We start from the raw sequence: 15,000 nt of genomic DNA, 5'->3' as shown, positions 1-15,000 counted from the left end.
TGCCTTTTCTGGAAATTAGTGAAGGCAGCGCATCAAAGGTGCGCAACGCTGGTGCGAACCTGGGAGCGCTCCGATGTGTGCTCCAAGGTGCGGCGTGCACGAAGTCGGACCCCGGTTTGCCCCGGGTGCGCACCTCGCGTGCACCTTGGTGCGCACACCTTGGCTGGGTTGCGCGCCCTGGTGGGCACCATGGTGCGCACCAAGGAGCGCTCCGAAGTGTGCTCCAAGGTGCGGCGTGCACGAAGTCGGAGCCCGGTTTGCCCCGGGTGCGCACCTCGCGTGCACCTTCGCCGCGGTGGGCACCATGGCGTGCACGAAGTCGGAGCCCGGTTTGCCCCGGGTGCGCACCTCGCGTGCACCTTCGCCGGGGTGGGCACCTTGGTGTGCAGACCTTGGCTGGGTTGCGCGCCCTGGTGGGCACCATGGTGCGCACCAAGGAGCGCTCCGAAGTGTGCTCCAAGGTGCGGCCTGCACGAAGTCGGAGCCCGGTTTGCCCCGGGTGTGCACCTCGGGTGGGCACCTTGGTGCGCATGCCTTGCCTGGGCTGCGCACCAGGGCGGGCTCAAGATGGCACCCGCGTTCCTTTTTTTTCACTATCTTTCAAAACGGAAATTTTAAAATCTCATTTTTTTTTGCCTTTTTCTGGAAATTAGTGAAGGCAGCGCATCAAAGGTGCGCACCTCGCTGCCCACCACGGTGCGCAACGCCGGTGGGCACCCGGGAGTGCTTCGAAGTGTGCTCCAAGGTGCTGCGTGCACGTTGTCGGAGCCCGGTTTGCCCCGGGTGCGCACCTCGCGTGCACCTTCGTCGGGGTGGGCACCTTGGCTGGGTTTGCCCCGGCTGCGCTCCGAAGCGGGGTTATTGGAGCGCCGCCTCTTTTTTTGTCGGAGCGTTTGGTGGGGTTTCTCGCATTGGCTCTTCCGAGGCCCGGTTGCCACCCTGGCGCGCACGAAGTCGGAAGTAGGGTTAATTGCCCGGGTGCGCACCTTTGCCAGGGTGGGCACCTTACCTGGGCTGCGCACCAGGGCGGGCTCAAGATGGCACGCGCGTTCCGTTTTTTTCACTATCTTTCAAAACGGAAATTTTAAAATCTCCTTTTTTTTTTGCCTTTTCTGGAAATTAGTGAAGGCAGCGCATCAAAGGTGCGCACCTCGCTGCCCACCTTGGTGTGCTCTGAGGTGCGCACCCGGGAGCGCTACGAAGTGTGCTCCAAGGTGCGGCGTGCACGTTGTCGGAGCCCGGTTTGCCCCGGGTGCGCACCTCGCCTGCACCTTGGCCGGGGTGGGCACCTTGGCTGGGTTTGCCCAGGGTGCGCTCCGAAGCGGGGTTACTGGAGCGCCCCCTCTTTTTTTGTCAGAGCGTTTGGTGGGGTTTCTCGCATTGGCTCTTCCCAGGCCCGGTTGTTGGGTGCGCTCCCACCCTGGCGCGCGCGAAGTTGGAAGTTGGGTTAATTGCCCGGGCGCGCACCTTCGCCAGGGTGGGCACCTTGGTGCGCACACCTTGGCTGGGCTGCGCACCAGGGCGGGCTCAAGATGGCACCAGCATTCCCTTTTTCTCACTATCTTTCAAAACGGAAATTTTAAAATCTCGTTTTTTTTTTGCCTTTTATGGAAATTAGTGAAGGCATCGCATCAAAGGTGCGCACCTCGCTGCCCACCTTGGTGTGCTCCGAGGTGCCCACCACGGTGCGCAACGCCGGTGCGAACCCGGGAGCGCCCCGATGTGTGCTCCAAGGTGCGGTGTGCACGAAGTCGGACCCCGGTTTGCCCCGGGTGCGCACCTCGCGTGCACCTTGGTGCGCACACCTTGGCTGGGTTGCGCGGCCTGGTGGGCACCATGGTGCGCACCAAGGAGCGCTCCGAAGTGTGCTCCAAGGTGCGGCGTGCACGAAGTCGGAGCCCGGTTTGCCCCGGGTACGCACCTCGCGTGCACCTTCGCCGGGGTGGGCACCTCGGCTGGGTTGCGCGCCCTGGTGCGCACCAAGGAGCGCTCCGAAGTGTGCTCCAAGGTGCGGCGTGCACGAAGTCGGAGCCCGGTTTGCCCCGGGTGCGCACCTTCGCCGCGGTGCGCACCATGGCGTGCACGAAGTCGGAGCCCGGTTTGCCCCGGGTGCGCACCTCGCGTGCACCTTCGGCGGGGTTGCGCGCCCTGGTGGGCACCATGGTGCGCACCAAGGAGCGCTCCGAAGTGTGCTCCAAGGTGCGGCGTGCACGAAGTCGGAGCCCGGTTTGCCCCGGGTGCGCACCTCGCGTGCACCTTCGGCGGGGTTGCGCGCCCTGGTGGGCACCATGGTGCGCACCAAGGAGCGCTCCGAAGTGTGCTCCAAGGTGCGGCGTGCACGAAGTCGGAGCCCGGTTTGCCCCGGGTGCGCACCTCGCGTGCACCTTCGCCGCGGTGGGCACCATGGCGTGCACGAAGTCGGAGCCCGGTTTGCCCCGGGTGCGCACCTCGCGTGCACCTTCGCCGGGGTGGGCACCTCGGCTGGGTTGCGCGCCCTGGTGCGCACCAAGGAGCGCTCCGAAGTGTGCTCCAAGGTGCGGCGTGCACGAAGTCGGAGCCCGGTTTGCCCCGGGTGCGCACCTCGCGTGCACCTTCGCCAGGGTGGGCACCTCGGTGCGCACACCTTCTCAATGTTTTCTTGCCTTTTCTGGAAATTGGTGAAGGCAGCGCATCAAAGGTGCGCACCTCGGTGTGCTCCGAGGTGCGAACCCGAGAGCGCTCCGAGGTGCCCACGAAGTCGAAAGTCGGGTTAATTGCATTGTTTTCCCCGGGTGCGCTCCGAGGTGCGCAACATCGGCGCGCACCAAGGAGGGCTCCGAAGTGTGCTCCAAGGTGCGCACGATGGCGTGCACCTCTGGTGCGCACGATTCGGAGCTCGGTTTGACCGGGGTGCGCACACCTTGGCTGGGTTGCGCACCTTTTGTGCGCTCCAAGGTGCGCACGAAGTCGGAGCTCGGTTTGCCCCGGGTGCGCACCTTCGCCAGGGTGCGCACCTTGATGCGCACGCCTTGGCTGGGCTGCGCACCTTGGTGGGCGCCATGGTGCGCACCTTTCGTGCGCTCCAAGGTGCGCACGAAGTCGGAGCTCGGTTTGCCCCGGGTGCGCACCTTGGTGGGCGCCATGGTGCACTCCGAGGTGCCCAAGATTGGTGCGCACCAAGGAGCGCTCCGAAGTGCGCTCCAAGGTGCGCGCGAAGTCGAAAGTTGGGTTAATTGTCCGGTTTGCCTCGGGTGCGCACCTTGCGTGCACCTTCGCCAGGGTGGGCGCCTTGGTGCGCACACCTTGGCTGGGCTGCGCACACCTTGGCACCCGCGTTTCCTTCATTTTAAATTTTTTTTTTTTACAATCTCTCAAGTGGGAAATTCTATAATCTCAACTTTTTTTGCCTTTTCAGGAAACTTTTGAATGGAGCGCATCATTGGTGCGCTCCGAAGTGTGCTCCAAAGCTCTCTCCAGCTGCGTGCACCTGCCCCGGCCGCGCACCCGGCCCCGCCCAGCTTCGCTCACCTGTCCCGGGCGTCTGGTGCGGAACCTTAGAGTAAGAAACATCACCGTGCACCTTGGCCAACGTGCGCGACTCGACCGAGCGCGCACTGGCCGAGGTGCACACCGATTTCACCTAGGTGCGCGCGCAGCACCTCGGGCGCACCGGGGTGCGCGCACAACGCCCGGGTTGCACCGTGGCCTGTGTGCTCGGGGCGCCTCGGGTGCGCGCTCGGTGTCGCCCCCGCGCGCGCGGTAGTGCGGGCAGCGCACCCCGGCCCGGCCCGGCCCCGACGAGAACGCAAACGGGCAAAAGGTTTATTCAAATAGCATTGCGACGCCCGGCGAAAAACTAAAAAAGGGTGCAACACCGGGACTTCCCGGGAGGTCACCCATCCCAGTACTACTCCGGCCCAAGCGCGCTTAACTGCGGAGTTCTGATGGGATCCGGTGCACTAACGCTGGTATGATCGCACCCGTTATGAGCTTGTCGCAGTGTGTACTTAGCAAACCGCGACCCACGTGCGAATCCACCCCGGCCACCCACCCCCGTCGAGGTGCACACCCTCCCTCGCGAAGTGCGCCCCGTTCGCCAAGTGTGAGCCCTGCCCGGGTGCGCGCACCTTGCTAGGGCGTCGGGTGTGCACCCGGCCCGGCCTACGTGCGTGCACCTGGAGGGGGCGTCGTGTGCGTGCAGTGTCCCGTCTGCAACGCGGTGCCCACACACCACCTCGGGCGCAACGACCTGCGCTCACATGTGGGCCGAGTGCACCTTGGTGCATGTTCGGGGCGCCTCGGGTGCACGCTCGATCTTGCCCCGGTGCACCAAGGCGCTCGGTTTGCCCCGGGTGCGCACTTGGTGCAAGGTGGGCACCCAAAATAGGGATCAAGCACCAAAACACAAGTTTCGGGATGCAAAATGGGACCCAAGGACCACAAATGCGTTCCAAGACCCATGATGGGTCCACGAGAACAAAAATGTGTTCCGAGACTTAATAAACAAATATTGGGTTTTAGGAGAAGAAACATGCTCTGATGCCCAAAACGAGAATCGACCCCGAAAAGGCCACAGGCCAAAAGTGGGATGCGAGACAAAAAAAAATGGGACCCGAGGACCAAAATTGGGTTCCCAGGTCGAAGACAGGGCAACCGGACAAGAAACGACCTCTAAGGCTCGAAATGAGTCCCGACGACTAAAACTTGACAAGAAGCACCCATCAGGCACCCAACTCGACACCCATGGGATGCCGACCCACCCGGGCTTCCACCTAGCACACCTTGGCACCCACCCACCCTCGCACCCAACCTCGCACCCAACTTAGCACCTTTGAACCCACATTGGCACTCACCCTGACCCTGGCACCTTGGAACCCACATTGGCACTCACCTTGACCCTGGCACCCACCTTTGCACTCACCTTGGGACCCACCCTGGCTCCCACCTCGGCACCCACCCAGACACCCACCTTGGTTCCTTGGCACCCACCTTGGATCCTTGGCACCCACCCCGACACCCACCTTGGCACGCAACTTGGCTACTTGCCACCCACCTTGGCTCCTTGACGCCCACCCCGACAACCACCCCGTGACCTACCCTGGCTAGGGTTGGTGCACACCCACCCTGGTGCCCACCTTGGCACCCACCCTATGACCCACCTTGGCACGCACCTTAGTACCCACCCCGTTACCCACCCTAGGACCCACCCCGTGACCCACCTTGGCCAGGGTGGGTGCACCCACCCTGGTGCCCACCTTGGCACCCACCCATCCTAGCACCCAGCCTGTGACCGGGCTTGGAACCCAACCTTGCACCCGCACCCGTCTTGGCCAGTGTGGGTGCGCACCCATCCTGGCACCCACGTTGTGACACACCCTTTAACCCACGCACCCTAGCACCCACGTTGGCACCCACCTTGGAACCCAACCTAGCAACTTGGCACCCACCCCGTGACCCACCTTGGCATCCACCATAGCAGTCGCCGACTTGGCACCCACCTCGGCACCCACCTTGACACTTGTGGACCCACCTTGCCACTCACCCTAGCATCGACCCATCCTAGCACCCACCCTGGCACCTTTGCACCCTAGCACTCACCCATCCTAGCACCTAACCTGTGACCCACCTTGACACTCACCCTCGCACCCACCTTGGAACCCAACCTAGCACCCACCCACCCTGACACCAACCCTAGCACCTACCCACCCTTGCACCCACCCTGTGACCCATCTTGGCACCCACCCATCCTACCACTCAACCTATCACCCACCTTCTCACCCACCTTGGCATCCACCTTAGCACCCACCCACACTGGCACCTTGGCACCCACCTCGGGCAAGGTGGGTGCACACCCACCCTGGCACCCAATTTAGAACCCACCGAGCATGTTACCCACCTTGGCACCCACATTGCAGCCCACCCTAGTACCCACCCTATGACCCACATTGGCATCCACACCCTAGCACCCAGGCACCTCGACACCCGCCTTGACACCCACCCTAGCACTGAACCTGTGACCCACCTTGGAACTCACCCTAGAACCCACCCACCCTGTGAACCACCTTGGCATCCACCTTAGCACCCACCCACCTTGGCACCCACTCTAGCACTCACCCATCCTAACACCCAACTTGTTACCCACCTTGGCACCCGCCCTCGCGTCCACCTTGAAACCCACCCTAGCACCCACCCACGCAGGAGCCCACCTTGGCACCCAACCTAACACCCACGCATCCTGGCACCCAACTTGTGACCCACCTTGGAACCCACCCTAGTACCCACCTTTGAACCCACTATATCACCAACCCACCTTGGCACCCACCCTATGACCCTCTTTGGAATCCACCCTAGCACGCACCCACCCTGGCACCCACCATGGAGCGCACCCTAGCACCCACCCACCTCGGCACGCACCTCAACACCCACCTTGGTGTGCGCACTGCGCCAACCTCTCAAAGACCCTATGTGGTGCGCTCCAAAGTGTACACCTTTGGTGCGCTCCAAGGTGCGCACCTTTGGTGCACACCGAGGTGCACACCAAAGTGTGCACCGAGGTGAGCACCAAAGTGCACTCCAGGGTGCACACCAAGGCGTGCACCTTTGGTGCGGTCAATGCAAACGAATTCGGAAGTTGGGGTCGATGTCCTAATCGCTGCTGCAGACTACACGTATGAGAATCGGACAAATAGCTTTATATAGGGGAGGTGTTGCGTTTGATGGGTCGACTCCCCTGGTTGTGTGCACTGCACCAACTTCAAAGACCCTGTCTTGTTTAAGAAGTCAAAAGTTGGGGTGGATGTCCTAATCATTGCTGCAGTCTACGCATGTATGAGAATCAGACAAATAGCTTATATAGGGGAGGTGTTGCATTCGGTGGGTTGACTCCCCTGGTTGTGCGCACTGCGCCAACCTCAAAGACCCCGCATAGCAGAAGAAGTCGGAAGTCGGATTTTGGTGAGCACCAAGGCGTGCACCTTTGGTGCGGTCAACGCAGACGAATTCAGAAGTTGGGGTGGATGTCCTAATCGTTGTTGCAGGCTACACATGTATGAGAATCAGACAAATAGCTTATATAGGGGAGGTGTTGGGTTTGATGGGTCAACTCCCTTGGTTGTGCGCATTACGCCAACCTCAAAGACCTTGTTTTCGTTAAGAAGTCAAAAGTTGGGGTCAATGTCCTAATGGCTCCTGCAGGCTACACATGTATGAGAATCGGACAAATAGCTTATATAGGGGAGGTGTTGGGTTTGATGGGTCGACTCCCCTGGTTGTGCGCATTACGTCAACCTCAAAGACCTTGTTTTCGTTAAGAAGTCAAAAGTTGGGGTCGATGTCCTAATTGCTCCTGTAGACTACACATGTATGAGAATCAGACAAATAGCTTATATAGGGGAGGTGTTGGGTTTGATGGGTTGACTCCCCTAGTTGTTCGCATTACACCAACCTCAAAGACCTTGTTTTCGTTTAGAAGCCGAAAGTTGGGGTCGATGTCCTAATTGCTCCTGCAGGCTACGCATGTATGAGAATCAGACAAATAGCTTATATAGGGGAGGTGTTGGGTTTGATGGGTCGACTCCCCTGGTTGTGCGCATTGCGCCAACCTCAAAGACCCTGCATTGCGGATGAAGTCGAAAGTCAGAGTTTGGTGTGCTACAAGGTGTGGTCGAAGGTGCTCACCTAGGTGTGCACCTTTGGAGCACAGGAAAAGTGCCCTCCAAAAGTGCGCACCTTTGGAGTGCACAAAAGTGCCCTCCAAAAGTGCGCACCTTTGGAGCGCAGAAAAGTGCCCTCCAAAAAGTGCCCTCCAAAAGTGCGCACCTTTGGAGCGCAGAAAAGTGCCCTCCAAAAAGTGCCCTCCAAAAGTGCGCACCTTTGGAGCGCAGAAAAGTGCCCTCCAAAAAGTGCCCTCCAAAAGTGCGCACCTTTGGAGCGCAGAAAAGTGCCCTCCAAAAGTGCGCACCTTTGGAGCGCAGAAAAGTGCCCTCCAAAAAGTGCCCTCCAAAAGTGCGCACCTTTGGAGCGCAGAAAAGTGCCCTCCAAAAAGTGCCCTCCAAAAGTGCGCACCTTTGGAGCGCAGAAAAGTGCCCTCCAAAAAGTGCCCTCCAAAAGTGCGCACCTTTGGAGCGCAGAAAAGTGCCCTCCAAAAAGTGCCCTCCAAAAGTGCGCACCTTTGGAGCGCAGAAAAGTGCCCTCCAAAAAGTGCCCTCCAAAAGTGCGCACCTTTGGAGCGCAGAAAAGTGCCCTCCAAAAGTGCGCACCTTTGGAGCGCACAAAAGTGCCCTCCAAAAGTGCGCACTTTTGGTGCGCACCAAGGCGCTGGTTCGGTCGTTGCAAGCGAGTTCGGAAGTTGGGGTCGATGTCCTGAGCGGAGGTGCAAACTACACAGGTGTCGGAATCGGACAAATAGCTTATATAGGGGAGGTGTATGCTTCGATGGGTCGACTCCCCAGGTTGAGCGCACCGCGCCAACCTCAAAGACCCTACGGTATGGATGAAGTCGGAAGTTGGGTCCGATGACCAATTCGATTAGTAGGTATGCTCATGAGGTCGGAATTTGGGTCCGATGACCTGCCATGTGCAGGAAGGCGAATGTTGACACTGTGCGTTGCAAGGTGCACACCAAGGCGCTGGTGCGGTCTTTTTAGTCGAGTTCGGAAGTTGGGGTCGATGTCCTGATCGGAGGTGCAAGCTACACAGGTGTGGGAATCGGACAAATAGCTTATATAGGGGAGGTGTATGCTTCGTTGGGTCGACTCCCCGGGTTGAGCGCACCGCGCCAACCTCAAAGACCCTACGGTATGGATGAAGTCGGAAGTTGGGTCCGATGACCGATTCGATATGTAGGCATACTCGCGAGGTCGGAATTTGGGTCCGATGACCTGCCACGTGCAGGAAGGCGAATGTTGGCACTGTGCGTTGCAAGGTGCGCACCAAGGCGCTGGTTCGGTCGTTGGAGGCGAGTTCGGAAGTTGGGGTCGATGTCTTGATCGGAGGTGCAAACTACACAGGTGTGGGAATCGGACAAATAGCTTATATAGGGGAGGTGTATGCTTCGTTGGGTCGACTCCCCGGGTTGAGCGCACCGCGCCAACCTCAAAGACCCTACGGTATGGATGAAGTCGGAAGTTGGGTCCGATGACCGATTCGATATGTAGGCATACTCGCGAGGTCGGAATTTGGGTCCGATGACCTGCCATGTGCAGGAAGGCGAATGTTGGGACTGTGCGTCGCAAGGTGCGCACCAAGGCGCTGGTGCCGTCGTTGCAGTCGAGTTCGGAAGTTGGGGTCGATGTCCTGGTCAGAGGTGCAAACTACACAGGTGTGGGAATCGGACAAATAGCTTATATAGGGGAGGTGTATGCTTCGATGGGTCGACTCCCTGGGTTGAGCGCACCGCGCCAACCTCAAAGACCCTACAGTATGGATGAAGTCGGAAGTTGGGTCCGATGACCGATTCGATACGTAGGCATATTGGCGAGGTCTGAATTTGTGTCCGATGACCTGCCATGCGCAGGAAGGCGGAATTTGGGTCCGATGACCGAGTTGATGGCGTGCCATGCGCAGAAAGGCGGAATTTGGGTCCGATGACCGAGTTGATGTTGATGGCCCGCCATGCACAGGAAGGCGGAATTTGGGTCCGATGACCGATTTGAAGGCGTGCCATACGCAAAAAGGCGGAGTTTGGGTCCGATGACCGAGTTGATATTGATGGCCCGCCATGCGCAGGAAGGCGGAATTTGGGTCCGATGACCTGACATACGCATGGAGTCCGACTCGGGGGCCGATGTTCGATTCGATGACTTGCATTGTGGGTAAAGTCGGAAGTTGTGGTCTTTGACCCGATTCGATGACCAGACTTCGGCTGCTTGAGAATCGGACAAATAACTTATATAGGGGAGGTAGTGTTCTCGAGCATCCTCCCCCCGTGCCCGTTTATGTCGATTGATGCTGGTGCTCGACTGGTTGGAGCGCTCGGATGCAAAAATCTTGCACCAGGATTTATCGATTGTGATGGACACGGCAAGTCTCCTGATTGCTATGCAGGAGCTCATCGTGAATCTCTATGCGGCCTTGGTATGGACTCGACCTGCGGAATGGTTCGGCAATGGTAGTCGCTCCAACACGTCCTTGCAATGGCCACAGAGGTGATTCGACTAGAGCTCCAGTCTAGCTTTTGGGTTGCTTGGCGGACTGGTATAGCCGCGATCGAGTTCCGGCCATGAACGTTTTAGATAGCTCTTGGGCTTTCTGGGACGGAAGTCGGAAGTTTGGGCTGTTGTCCGATTTGATGACCATTCTTCGGATGTGTGAGAATCGGACAAATAACTTATATAGGGGACTGTGTTGTCTCACGCAGCCCCCTCCGTGCCCCTCTATCTCGACCGATGTTGGTGCTTGAAAGGGTTGGGATCGCTCGGATTTATAAACGTGCACCACCATTTGTCGAGTGTGAGGGACGCGGCAGGTCTCCTAAATGCTATGCGGGCGCTCTCTGAGAATCTCTATCCGGCCTCGACACAGACTAGTCTTGCTGAATGGTTTGGCACTGGTAGTCGATCCAACACGTCGTTGTTGTGGCCGCCTAGGCGATTCGATTCGAGCCCCCGTCTAGCTTTTGGGTTGCTTGGCGGATTTTGCCCTATCCGCAAGTGAGCTCGGTCCCTAAACGTTCGAGAAACCCGATTGCTATGCGCCGACTCTCTTTCTTGCGAGCCTCCATCTAGCTTTTGGGTCTCTACGGAACGGAAGTCGGAATCTGGGACCGTTGTTTGATTCGACGAGGCAGACTACGGTTGTGCGAGAATCGGACAAATAACTTATATAGGGGAGGTGTTGACTGGAGCATTCTCCCCCGTGCCCCTCTAACTCGACCAATGCTGGCGCTCGAACGGTGGTAGCGCTCGGATTTTCATTGAGCGCCAGCATTGGTCGATTTAGAGGGGCATGCGAGATTCCCGAATGCTATGCGAGGGCTCTAACGGAAATGTCTATTGGTTTCGGTATGGATGCAATTGCGAGTGGTTCGGCAAAGGTAGTCGTTCCGATGCGTCCATGTCGTGGCCAAATCGATAATTCGATTTGAGCCCTCGTATAGCATTTGGGTCTCTCGATGTGATTCCGCATTCCAGTCCCTTTGGGCACTGCTTGAGCCGCATCCCAGGGGGTTCCCTTCCCAATAATCTGCCTCGCAACCCGATTGCTATGCGGTGAGGCTCCTCGGCCGCCTCGGAACTATCTGTGTATCAGACGCATCGCGGGATAAGGGGTTGGCAACGGTAGTCGCCCCAAGCGCGTCCGATGCTTGGACCATTCCGAGGCGGCCCTGAAGCCTCTTCCGTCTAGCCGTTGGGTCCTTCTCGCCGCATCCCTCGCCTCGCACCCCGATTGCTATGCGGTGAGGCTCCTCGGCCGCCTCGGAACTATCTGTGTATCGGACGCGTCGCGGGATAAGGGGTTGTCACTGGTAGTCGCCCCAAGCGCGTCCGATGCTTGGACCATTCCGAGGCGGCCCTGAAGCCTCTTCCGTCTAGCCGTTGGGTCCTTCTCGCCGCATCCCTCGCCTCGCACCCCGATTGCTATGCGGTGAGGCTCCTCGGCCGCCTCGGAACTATCTGTGTATCGGACGCGTCGCGGGATAAGGGGTTGTCATTGGTAGTCGCCCCAAGCGCGTCCGATGCTTGGACCATTCCGAGGCGGCCCTGAAGCCTCTTCCGTCTAGCCGTTGGGTCCTTCTCGCCGCATCCCTCGCCTCGCACCCCGATTGCTATGCGGTGAGGCTCCTCGGCCGCCTCGGAACTATCTGTGTATCGGACGCGTCGCGGGATAAGGGGTTGTCACTGGTAGTCGCCCCAAGCGCGTCCGATGCTTGGACCATTCCGAGGCGGCCCTGAAGCCTCTTCCGTCTAGCCGTTGGGTCCTTCTCGCCGCATCCCTCGCCTCGCACCCCGATTGCTATGCGGTGAGGCTCCTCGGCCGCCTTGGAACTATCTGTGTATCGGACGCGTCGCGGGATAAGGGGTTGTCACTGGTAGTCGCCCCAAGCGCGTTCGATGCTTGGACCATTCCGAGGCGGCCCTGAAGCCTCTTCCGTCTAGCCGTTGGGTCCTTCTCGCCGCATCCCTCGCCTCGCACCCCGATTGCTATGCGGTGAGGCTCCTCGGCCGCCTTGGAACTATCTGTGTATCGGACGCGTCGCGGGATAAGGGGTTGTCACTGGTAGTCGCCCCAAGCGCGTCCGATGCTTAGACCATTCCGAGGCGGACCCGAAGCCTCTTCCGTCTAGCCGTTGGGTCCTTCTCGCCGCATCCTTCGCCTCGCACCCCGATTGCTATGCGGTGAGGCTCCTCGGCCGCCTCGGAACTATCTGTGTATCGGACGCGTCGCGGGATAAGGGGTTGTCACTGGTAGTCGCCCCAAGCGCGTCCGATGCTTGGACCATTCCGAGGCGGACCCGAAGCCTCTTCCGTCTAGCCGTTGGGTCCTTCTCGCCGCATCCCTCGCCTCGCACCCCGATTGCTATGCGGTGAGGCTCCTCGGCCGCCTTGGAACTATCTGTGTATCGGACGCGTCGCGGGATAAGGGGTTGTCACTGGTAGTCGCCCCAAGCGCGTCCGATGCTTGGACCATTCCGAGGCGGACCCGAAGCCTCTTCCGTCTAGCCGTTGGGTCCTTCTCGCCGCATCCCTCGCCTCGCACCCCGATTGCTATGCGATGAGGCTCCTCGGCCGCCTTGGAACTATCTGTGTATCGGACGCGTCGCGGGATAAGGGGTTGTCACTGGTAGTCGCCCCAAGCGCGTCCGATGCTTGGACCATTCCGAGGCGGACCCGAAGCCTCTTCCGTCTAGCCGTTGGGTCCTTCTCGCCGCATCCCTCGCCTCGCACCCCGATTGCTATGCGGTGAGGCTCCTCGGCCGCCTTGGAACTATCTGTGTATCGGACGCGTCGCGGGATAAGGGGTTGTCACTGGTAGTCGCCCCAAGCGCGTCCGATGCTTGGACCATTCCGAGGCGGCCCCGAAGCCTCTTCCGTGTAGCCGTTGGGTCCTTCTCGCCGCATCCCTCGCCTCGCACCCCGATTGCTATGCGGTGAGGCTCCTCGGCCGCCTTGGAACTATCTGTGTATCGGACGCGTCGCGGGATAAGGGGTTGTCACTGGTAGTCGCCCCAAGCGCGTCCGATGCTTGGACCATTCCGAGGCGGCCCCGAAGCCTCTTCCGTGTAGCCGTTGGGTCCTTCTCGCCGCATCCCTCGCCTCGCACCCCGATTGCTATGCGGTGAGGCTCCTCGGCCGCCTTGGAACTATCTGTGTATCGGACGCGTCGCGGGATAAGGGGTTGTCACTGGTAGTCGCCCCAAGCGCGTCCGATGCTTGGACCATTCCGAGGCGGACCTGAAGCCTCTTCCCTCTAGCCGTTGGGGCTTTCTCGCCGCATCCCTCGCCTCGCACCCTGATTGCTATGCTGTGAGGCTCCTCGGCCGCCTTGGAACTATCTGTGTATCGGACGCATCGCGGGATAAGGGGTTGGCAGTGGTAGTCGCCCCAAGCGCATCCGATGCTTGGACCATTCCGAGGCGGCCCTGCAGCCTCTTCCGTCTAGCCGTTGGGGCCATCTCGCCGCATCCCCCACCTCGCACCACGATTGCTATGCGGTGAGGCTCCTTGGCCGCCTCGGAACTATCTGTGTATCGGACGCATCGCGGGATAAGGGGTTGTCACTGGTAGTCGCCCCAAGCGCGTCCGATGCTTGGACTATTCCGAGGCGGCCCTGCAGCCTCTTCCGTCTAGCCGTTGGGGCCATCTCGCTGCATCCCCCACCTCCTCGGCCGCCTCGGAACTATCTGTGTATCGAACGCATCGCGGGATAAGGGGTTGGCAGTGGTAGTCGCCCCAAGCGCGTCCGATGCTTGGACTATTCCGAGGCAGCCCTGCAGCCTCTTCCGTCTAGCCTTTGGGGCCATCTCGCCGCATCCCTCGCCTCGCACCCCGATTGCTATGCGGTGAGGCTCCTCGGCCGCCTGGGAACTATCTTCGTATCGGACGCATCGCGGGATAAGGGGTTGTCACTGGTAGTCGCCCCAAGCGCGTCCGATGCTTGGACTATTCCGAGGCGGCCCTGTGGCCTCTTCCGTCTAGCCGTTGGGGCCATCTCGCCGCATCCCCCACCTCGCACCCCGATTGCTATGCGGTGAGGCTCTTCGGCCGCCTTGGAACTATCTTCGTATCGGACGCATTGCGGGATAAGGGGTTGTCACTGGTAGTGGCCCCAAGCGCGTCCGATGCTTGGACTATTCCGAGGCGGCCCTGCAGCCTCTTCCGTCTAGCCGTTGGGGCCATCTCGCCGCATCCCCCACCTCGCACCCCGATTGCTATGCGGTGAGGCTCCTCGGCCGCCTTGGAACTATCTTCGTATCGGACGCATCGCGGGATAAGGGGTTGTCACTGGTAGTCGCCCCAAGCGCGTCCGATGCTTGGACTATTCCGACGCGGCCCTGTGGCCTCTTCCGTCTAGCCGTTGGGGCCATCTCGCCGCATCCCCCACCTCGCACCCCGATTGCTATGCGGTGAGGCTCCTCGGCCGCCTTGGAACCATCTTCGTATCGGACGCATCGCGGGATAGGGGGCTGTCACTGGTAGTCGCCCCAAGCGTGTCCGATGCTTGGACCATTCCTAGGCGGCCCTGAAGCCTCTTCCGTCTAGCCGTTGGGGCCTTCCCGCCCCATCCCTCGCCTCGCACCCCCGATTGCTATGCGGTGAGGCTCCTCGGCCGCCTTGGAACCATCTGTGTATCGGACGCATCGCGGGATAAGGGGTTGGCACTGGCAGTCGCCCCAAGCGCGTCCGATGCTTGGACCATTCCGAGGTGGCCCTGAAGCCTCTTCCGTCTAGCCGTTGGGGCCTTCCCGCCCCATCCCTCGCCTCGCACCCCGATTGATATGCGGTGAGGCTCCTCGGCCGCCTTGGAACTATCTGTGTATCGGACGCATCGCGGGATAAGGGGTTGGCACTGGTAGTCGTCCCA

At 60.0% G+C, this 15,000-nt stretch overlaps 1 non-coding gene across 1 annotated transcript; it reads right to left on the bottom strand.

Annotated features, from left to right (window-relative positions):
- Window positions 1-3,842: 3,842 nt before the first annotated feature.
- Window positions 3,843-3,961, bottom strand: LOC131871453 (5S ribosomal RNA). The gene has a single exon (XR_009369672.1). It is a non-coding gene; the product is annotated as a 5S ribosomal RNA (ribosomal RNA).
- Between the last annotated feature and the right edge of the window lie 11,039 nt (window positions 3,962-15,000).

This window comes from Cryptomeria japonica, unplaced genomic scaffold, assembly GCF_030272615.1.
Source record: "Cryptomeria japonica unplaced genomic scaffold, Sugi_1.0 HiC_scaffold_410, whole genome shotgun sequence".
Classification (NCBI taxonomy): Eukaryota; Viridiplantae; Streptophyta; class Pinopsida; order Cupressales; family Cupressaceae; genus Cryptomeria; species Cryptomeria japonica.
The sequence above is the reverse complement of the archived record's forward strand: the minus strand, read 5'-3'. Positions and strand labels throughout refer to the sequence as shown.